The sequence below is a fragment of the Chenopodium quinoa genome, unplaced genomic scaffold (assembly GCF_001683475.1).
Source record: "Chenopodium quinoa cultivar QQ74 unplaced genomic scaffold, ASM168347v1, whole genome shotgun sequence".
Taxonomy (NCBI): Eukaryota; Viridiplantae; Streptophyta; class Magnoliopsida; order Caryophyllales; family Amaranthaceae; genus Chenopodium; species Chenopodium quinoa.
The window spans coordinates 980,405-989,053 of NW_018744466.1; positions in this window are offsets into that span (position 1 = coordinate 980,405).

Consider the following 8,649-nt stretch of genomic DNA (forward strand, 5'->3'; position numbering starts at 1 on the left):
CAACAAATTATACCTATCCTCTATCAAGTAATACATATCCTTTAATAGACTGCATATATCCTCCATCAAATACTACATACTTATCATCTAACAAACTATAAATATCCTCCATCAAATAATATATATCATCCAACAAATTATACATATCCTTTATTAAATAATACATATCCCCCAATAAATTATATATATACTCTATTAAATAAAACATATCCTCTAACAAATTGGGGACTTGTTATTCATCGCCCGCAAATCTCTACATAAAGCCCACATTTTATAATTTTTTGACAAATTTGCCCTTTTTATAATTTTAACCGAAGATAAATTTTTCCCACTTAAAAAATGTGGAGCAGCACCGGATCGCCGAGGATCACCGGAGAATCGCCGTCGTCATCGGAAAACGAGGTTCGTAACGCATCGTAAGGACGAAATGGTGGCTGGCGCCTAGCCAAAAGGCCATGCCGTGGTTGTGGCGCCTAGCCAGGACGCCGCCACCGTGGTCACGGCGCCTGGTGGAGAAGCCTCGACCATAGTAGTGGCGCGTGGCCAGGACGCCGCATCCACGGCCAAGGCGCCTGGCCAGGACGCCGCCACCATGGCGGCGGCGTCCTGACCAGGCGCCCTGGCCGTGGCTCCGGCGTCCTGGCCAGGCGCCAGTAGGGGAATATTTTTTTTTTTTATTTTTTTTTATTTTTTTTTAATTTAATCCCTTTTTTTTTTTTGTTTGTTTTTGTTAATTTAATCTTAATGTAATTATATTTATACGTTATATGTTATTGTTACAGGATTATGGTGGAGACGGAAATGATTACAGTGGGATTTTTGTACATGATGGCCTGTTCGAAGATGCTCAACAAGCGATTGATTGGGCAAAACAGGTTGCAATTAGATCAGGCTTTTGTTTAGTAGTAGCAACTCATAAATCTCAACGGGATGGTAGAATGGATCGCATTTTGAGATGCGACCGTTATCGCAAAAGAGAAGAACGAGATTTCAGTAAAGCGATTCGGTTTGACTCAAAGCGGAAAGGTTGTGGGTGTCAGTTCCGAGTTAAGGTTCGACAACATCAAAGGCGTGACGGTTGGGAAGTGAAGGGTTACGGCAAATGGGGATATCACAACCATGAGCTGATAGCATACAAAGTGGGGCATCGGCAGTTAAGCGGCCTAAGTCCAGCTGCGAAACTAGTTGTAAAAGAAATGAGTGATGCTCAAGTGAAGCCCGCTAAAATATTAGCGTCTGTGTTAGAGAAATTCCCCGAAGACCAGCCAAACCGAAGACACATCTACAACGTCAGACAGAAATTGAGGTTTGAACGGTCAGAGGGAAGGAACCCTATACAGCAGCTTCTGCACCAGGCACAAGCACGTGGTTACCTTTACTGGTTTGAATCTGACGAAGACACATCGGAGGTAACTCATTTGTTCCTTGTCCATCCTGATTGTGCTGATATGATTTCGTCTTGGCCATCTGTGATTTTGATCGATTCAACGTACAAGACAAACAAGTACAAGTTCCCACTGGTTGAGATGGTTGGGATGGCTCCAACGAACCAGAACTTTCTGATTGGTTATGCAGTCATGAAGGATGAGACGGCTGCGAGTTACCGTTGGGTGTTGGAAAAGTTGAGAAACTACATCGGCCCAAATGTACAGCCATCGGCCATCGTAAGTGATTGTGAGGGAGGTCTTTTTGCCCCTATAGCGGAGCTGTTTCCGGAGTCGAGCCATTTACTGTGCACATGGCACATCAACAACTGCGTGAAAGTCAAAGCCTACAATCTTTTCAACAAGAATTTAGTAACAGCAGAGACATTGGTAAATGGTAAGTGGCGGAAGATCATGCAAGCTACCACAGAGGCAGAGTACAATCGAGCCTTGGAAAACTTCAAGGATGCGTACAAGTGGTGCCCGCCAATCGTAGACTATGTGATGCATCAGTGGGTACCTCAGAGGGAAAAGTTTGTCAAATATTGGACGAACCAAGTTCTTCATTTTGGGAACACTACGACATGCAGAGTCGAGAGCGCTCATAGAGCTTTGAAGGACTGGATTGATTCTTCCACGGCTGCTCTGGATACACTGTTCGAGAGAATAAACAAGGCTATTGATACTCAGAGGAACGGCATCAAGAACTATCTCGAGGACTCCAGACGACGACATGGCATGTTGTATGGCCATTTCATATTTAAGATTCTCCACGGTCGTGTGTCACACCACTGTTTGGGGTTGATTCTGAGCGAGTATACCAGGATGAGGGAGTTGGGCGATGAAGTGGCTATTCGGTGCGGATGTGCTATATCAATGACTCATGGATTACCTTGTGCATGCACCATTCACCGCGTAATTACGCAAGACAGGGCGTCGTTACATGTCGATCAGGTTCATCCATTCTGGCGGACGCTCGTTATCGGAGAGCATGCTGTTCCGCATACGGTTCACCGTGAACAGGAGGAGTTGGAGCAGTTTCAGATGATGTTTGACCAAGTGTCCTCCAGTCACCCTTCGATCATTCGTAGTGCTACACACATACTTCATGACATGTTCAATACATCGTGTTTGGATACCGAGGAACCGGAAGGGGTCGAGCGACCTAGGGGTCGACAACCACGGCGGAACAAGAGTGCGTTTGAGTACATTCGCGGTCGTGGCCGTGGCCGTGGCCGTGGTCGTACATCCTCATCAAGTGGCAGCCAATCATCGTCGTCGGTGAATATGCCCGGCACCGGTAAGACATTCGACTTCAATTTCTTTTGTTGACTGTTTGATTAGTTTACTGTTGACTTGTTTATTGTGTTTATTGATGTGTGTAACAGGGAGAATGGACATTGAACATTTTCCATATAAGGACAGGATCCCTAATATCATGATGCCATTCTTGGACGGGTGGAATGATGTCATTGCAGATGGTAACTGCGGATTTCGGGTTGTGGCGGATGTGTTTCAAATGGGTGAAGACAACTACGGTTTAGTGCAGCAGTTGATGTACAATGAAATCGCATCAAACCGAGATGTGTATGGCCATGTGTACGGCGAGGACTTGGATAGGTCTCTGCAGCGTATCCGGTGGGGAGGGGGACCTTGCGGTCAAAATCATTGGTTCGATGCGCCACTTGATCTCTTTGCCGTTGCAAACATCTACAAGTGTGCAGTCATGCATTTCGGCCTTGGTTTACATAGTCGAGCCTATTATCCATGTACAACGGTTCTGCCCTGGTGTTCGCGCGAGACCGTCACCAGACCGGTAAGGGACGTTGCTATTGGATTTCTTGGGCCGTCATACAGACATTTTATCCGATTAGACATGTCACCCGGTAAGGGTTGGGATGCTTTGTACCATGCTCGCGTGCAACAGTGGAACAATTTAATTGCCATGTAGTTTTTGTTGATGTACACCTACCTTTTACTATGAGGCCTTGTATTGTCAATACTATGTCATTTCTATGTGTTCATTTTTAAAAGATAATGTTTCATTTTAAAAACTAACAACAATAATTTCAAATATTACAAACTAAAAAGATAATATTGAATTTTAAAAACTAAGAACAATAATTTCAAATATTACAAACTAAAAAGATAATGTCTAATTTCAAATATCAGTAATCCCTCTGTGACGCCCACTGCCACTGCTCAAGGGTCCGTTCCAGATCGTCAATAACAGCTCTGCCTGATGCACTCGTCATGCAGTCCCTTTCCTCAAAAAGTCGGTGTCCCAACTGCATAATCTTGCCCATCCACTACACAAAACAAAAAACATGAAACGACGTATTATACATATATATATTAAAATAAGAGAACAACAAATAAAAGATGAGACGTACCGCATAAGAGGCAGTGGCAGGTGGCACATCGTCATATACCAAAAACAAAATATATAACCAAAAACAAAAAATATAAACAACAAACTAAAAAATGAAAAACATAAACAAAAACAAAAAATCAAAAATGCAAAGAAAAAACCAAAAACAAAAAACTAACAAAACTTAAAAAATTTAAAATTGCAAAAACTTAAAAAAAGAAGAACATCAAAATTTTAAAGAAAATTTATAAAAAAAAAAAGGGAACTTATAATTTTTTTACATACAAAAATATAATTCAAAAAAAAAAAAAAAATACATAGGAACATAAAATTAAAAATTAAAACCAGATACAATTTTTTTTTTTAACAAAAAAAATAGAACATAAAATTAAAACAAATAAAAAAACAAAATTTAAAAAAAAAAGATAAAAAAAAAAGGGAACATACAATTTAAAAAAAAGAAAAACAAATTTTTAAAAAAAAAAAAAAAAAAAAAAATTCGAAAATAAAATTTAAAATAAAAAAAAAACAAAAAAAAAAATTAAAAAAAATAAAAAGGAAGGAGGCGCCTAGGCAAGACGCCCGTACGGTGGTGGCGGCGCCTAGCCCAGACGCCAATACCACGGCCGTGGCGCCTAGCCTCTGCGCCGCCGCCGTGGTAGTGGCGTCTGGGCTAGGCGCCGCCACCACCGTACGGGCGTCTTGCCTAGGCGCTTCCTCCGTGGTGGTGGCGTCTCGCCTTGGCGCCCCACCGTCGCCGGAGGTTTTTTTTTTTAAAAAAAAATTATAAAAATTAAAAAAATTACTTTCTGGCCGGCAAACCGCCTTCCGCCCACCGCCGGTGCCGCCACTTCCTTGCCGGGCCGCCTCGACATAGCTCTGGAAATAATTTAGAGAGAGAAAGTGGAAGTAGAGAGTAGAGAGAGAAATTGTGTGTTTTTTAGTATGAGGGCAAAAGTGTAATTTCACTCTTATTTTGTGGGCTTTATGTAGGAATTTGCGGGCGATGTTTAACAGTTCACACAAATTGTACGTATCCTTAATCAAATAATTCATATCCTCTAAAAAACTGTACATATTCTCTATCGAATAATTCATATCCTCCAATAAACTTTACATATCTTATATCAAATTATATATATCCTCTAATGAACTATACATATTTTTTAATACAGTACATGTCCTCCATCAATAATATATATCCTCTATCAAATAATTTATATCATCTAATAAATTATACATATCCAATCCTCTATTAAAAAAACTATCCTCTAAGAAATTGTATATATCCTACATCAAATATTTCATATTCTAACAAACTGTACATATCCTCCAATAGACTTTACATATCCTATATCAAAAATTACATAGTCTCTAATTAAATGTTCATATTTTCCAACATATTACATATCCTCTATCGAATAATATATATATCTTCTAATAAATTGTACGTATCCTCTACCAAATTGTACATATCCTCTAACGAACTATAATTATATCCTCAATCAAATAATGGTATATATATTCTAAAAATAAAAAATCGAAAAAATTAAATTTTTTTTAAAAAAATATTTTTCAAAAAAATTAAAAATAAATAAGTCAACAATGGAGAAACCTCCATTGAAGATCCCGTACTAAGCTCATGGGTATAACGCAACTTGCTCATTTCTCAACCAAAATACATGCATTTGTTATCAAAACACTCACAATTCATCATATAATCCTATGAGACAATCAATGTCAACAATTATAAATCATACAAAAAAGCCCCAATTCGATTTTTTTGGTATTTTTGAAAAATTCGATAATCTCAAGCAATTATCAAGCATAAATTATGGACAAATATAATCAACAATCCTTATTTTCTCTCTCCTCTCCATCATCTTCAATTCTCTTAAACTTTATCTCTCTTCCACCATGGATGGTGTATTTGATCCTGACGAGTTTCTCATTGCTCAATTTTATCTCGCATAGCTTGTGATTATTGTTGTTGGGATGACTATTGAGTTTGTTGTTGCTGGAATGTTTGTTGCCGTACGAAATATTGGGCGTGGCAAGCCGCACCCAATACCTTCTCGTGTTTTAAAATGGAGAGAAAAGAGAAATGTCTAAAATACCCCCGCTTTCATTGCCCCCTTGTGTTGCCACGCCAAGATCTTTCCTCCTCGGCGCTGGAGCTGTGTTACACCCTTCCCCTGGTCTCATCTCCCTTCTGCGTATCAAACCACCCAATCCCTTCCCATAAACCCCCTTCCCTCCCCCACGAAACCCCCTAAAACCATCAACCTACCTTCGAAAAACCCTAAACGACCCTCCCCCGCCATCGCTAGGGTCCCGATTGGGTTTTTCGAGGGTTGGGATTGTTTTAAGAGGGTGGATAGGGAGGGAGATGGTGGTTCGTGGGCGCTGACGCGGAGGGGTCTGGTTGCGAATAGCACCAGGGGAAGAGGGATCAAGTTGGGCTTAGGTGGTGGCCGGCAGTTGGTTGGTTATGGTGGCTGGCGGTTGGGTGGTTGTGGTTATAAAATAAAGGGAAATTCTCTTTGTTACTCTCCAATTTTATAAAATTCTCAGTGGCAAACAAAGTTTTATCAATTTTATGTAATTATATTTAGTACTCACCAATTACTGTTTTTACTTTAATGGTGACATTATGATATAATCATGCAATTATAAGCTAACCTTAATTAACTAAAGAAATATTGACTAATATAAAACTATTAATAAAATAAATTAAGAAAAAAACCTAGCCACCCTAACCCACTGCCAAGTTACCAGCCCCCTCCCTTGCCAGTGGCGCCAAGCGACCTTCTCCTTCCTTACCTCCTCCCTCTCCACCACCCATGACACCCCTACCCTCCCCTAAAACCCTCCCATTTACCCTAATTTAATTTCCTCTAAAAATACGCTTAAAAACCAAGATCGAATACTCTTCCTCTTCAACCTTTCTCTCTTTCATTGCCTTCTTGATTTTCATCCCTAATTCCGATTAATGTTCTTCAGAGTATTGTTGTTTAGTCAAATTACAATTGATACGCAAACTACCTAATTAACTTAAATTTTTCGACTGGTTTGAAGATGAAGTGGGATCGGCCCAGAGAAATTATAGGGTAATTTGGGTTGTAGTTTGGTAAATGTAGGTTAGTGAAATGGGGTTTTGAAGATGTGACTAGGGGATTTGGTGGGTTTAGGGGGTCATGGTGACAAGGGGGAGAGCAGTTAGCGGCACCGACGCCGAGGATGGGGTGAGTAGCGGGGGTGGTGTGTTGTCGAAGTGCACACAAAATTAATCCTTATTCACCTTTACAAATAGTTAGGGCAAGTAAGAGTCGATATCACAAGGAAATTAAGTCTAAAGTAACAAGTCACCAGATCTAAGTTCCATAAGAGTAACACAATTTTTTTTTTCTTGGGGGGGGGGTTTGATATGAAAAATCTAATCTAAAATAACTAAAGGAATAATAAATAAAAGGAATTATAACTAAAGAACAAACAATGAATGGAGAAAATACTCAATAGATAATTAGATTCCGGCCATTGAACTTCGTAAAATCATCGACACATTACCCTCTAGGAACAACTTGACTTATGGAACAAGTTCCTCTATTTTCCCTTATTAATGGTTAGATTCGGTACGACTTTCACTAATCCTAACCAAAAAAATAACCCCTATACTATGAGCAAGGAATTTAGCGTGTTGACAGCATTAGGAACTAAGAAAACACATCAAGCCTAGACAACCATGACATTATTGGAACACGGTTTCACCTAGATCAAGAATTACTTTACAATTAATACAGTGGAATGTCATCCTCTATAATTGGTTGCTACTTCATTAACATTCCCAAGCAATTGCAGACTTAGTAGTATTAATTAGCAATAAAAATCAGACTCAAACAATTTGTAACACCCCAATAATTCTCTCTTTAAATCTGTGAGGACCCTGAACAATATTCAAGAGAATTACTGGAGTGCTACCGCCACGTGTTCAAACGTTAAGGTTTTATCAGAAAATAGCAGCGGAAAAACTAATTCAGTTATAAATAAGTTTCAAAACCAATAACCAAAACCAAATTATATCATACAACTTGGAACCATTAAGGCCCTTATTCAAACCCCACAAAAGTAGTAAATAAATAAACCAGAGTTTAATAAAATTCAAACTTATGAAAAGAAATAATCTGCGAATAATAACCAACTCTCCACTCAAAATCCCACAACCCTGATGCGAATGCTGCGTGTGTAAGAACCTGTGGTTAATATGCTCCCCAATATTATAGGTGTAAAAATTGGATCGTCATAGGGTCATTGAAAGGCGAAGGCCATGACCAAAGAAAGGCACTCACAAAAGCACACAATCAGCGAATCTGAGTACATACAAGCTGCGAAACAAATAAGAAATCCATAACATGCTACTAATAATCAATCATCATGCATCATTAACTTATAGACTCAACACACGACTCAATTATCAATTTTATTAAGACTTCACTATATAATAGTAGCAAACTCATTTTATTTCTTTAGATTAAGCAATAGACAAGGTTGTCCAACCCATGCTCCATTGGAACATTAATAAAGAAAACCCCATGCCTCCTTTCGGAAACATCAATAACATCCAACGACCACGGGTGCGACTCCGTGACCGTAGTTAGTATGAGATCTCACCTAACTCCTAGTTTTGAAAAATATTTGAAATAAGAGACTCGTAGATCAGACGACCTTGAGAAAAGTACACGGCTAATACCCCGTGTACCCCAACCCCTGATTGTCATTACTCCAGAAGTGCACCAATTCAGAGTTTTATTGCTCATCCATCTTGCATTTACAGGTTTAGACTTGGTGATGACTCAT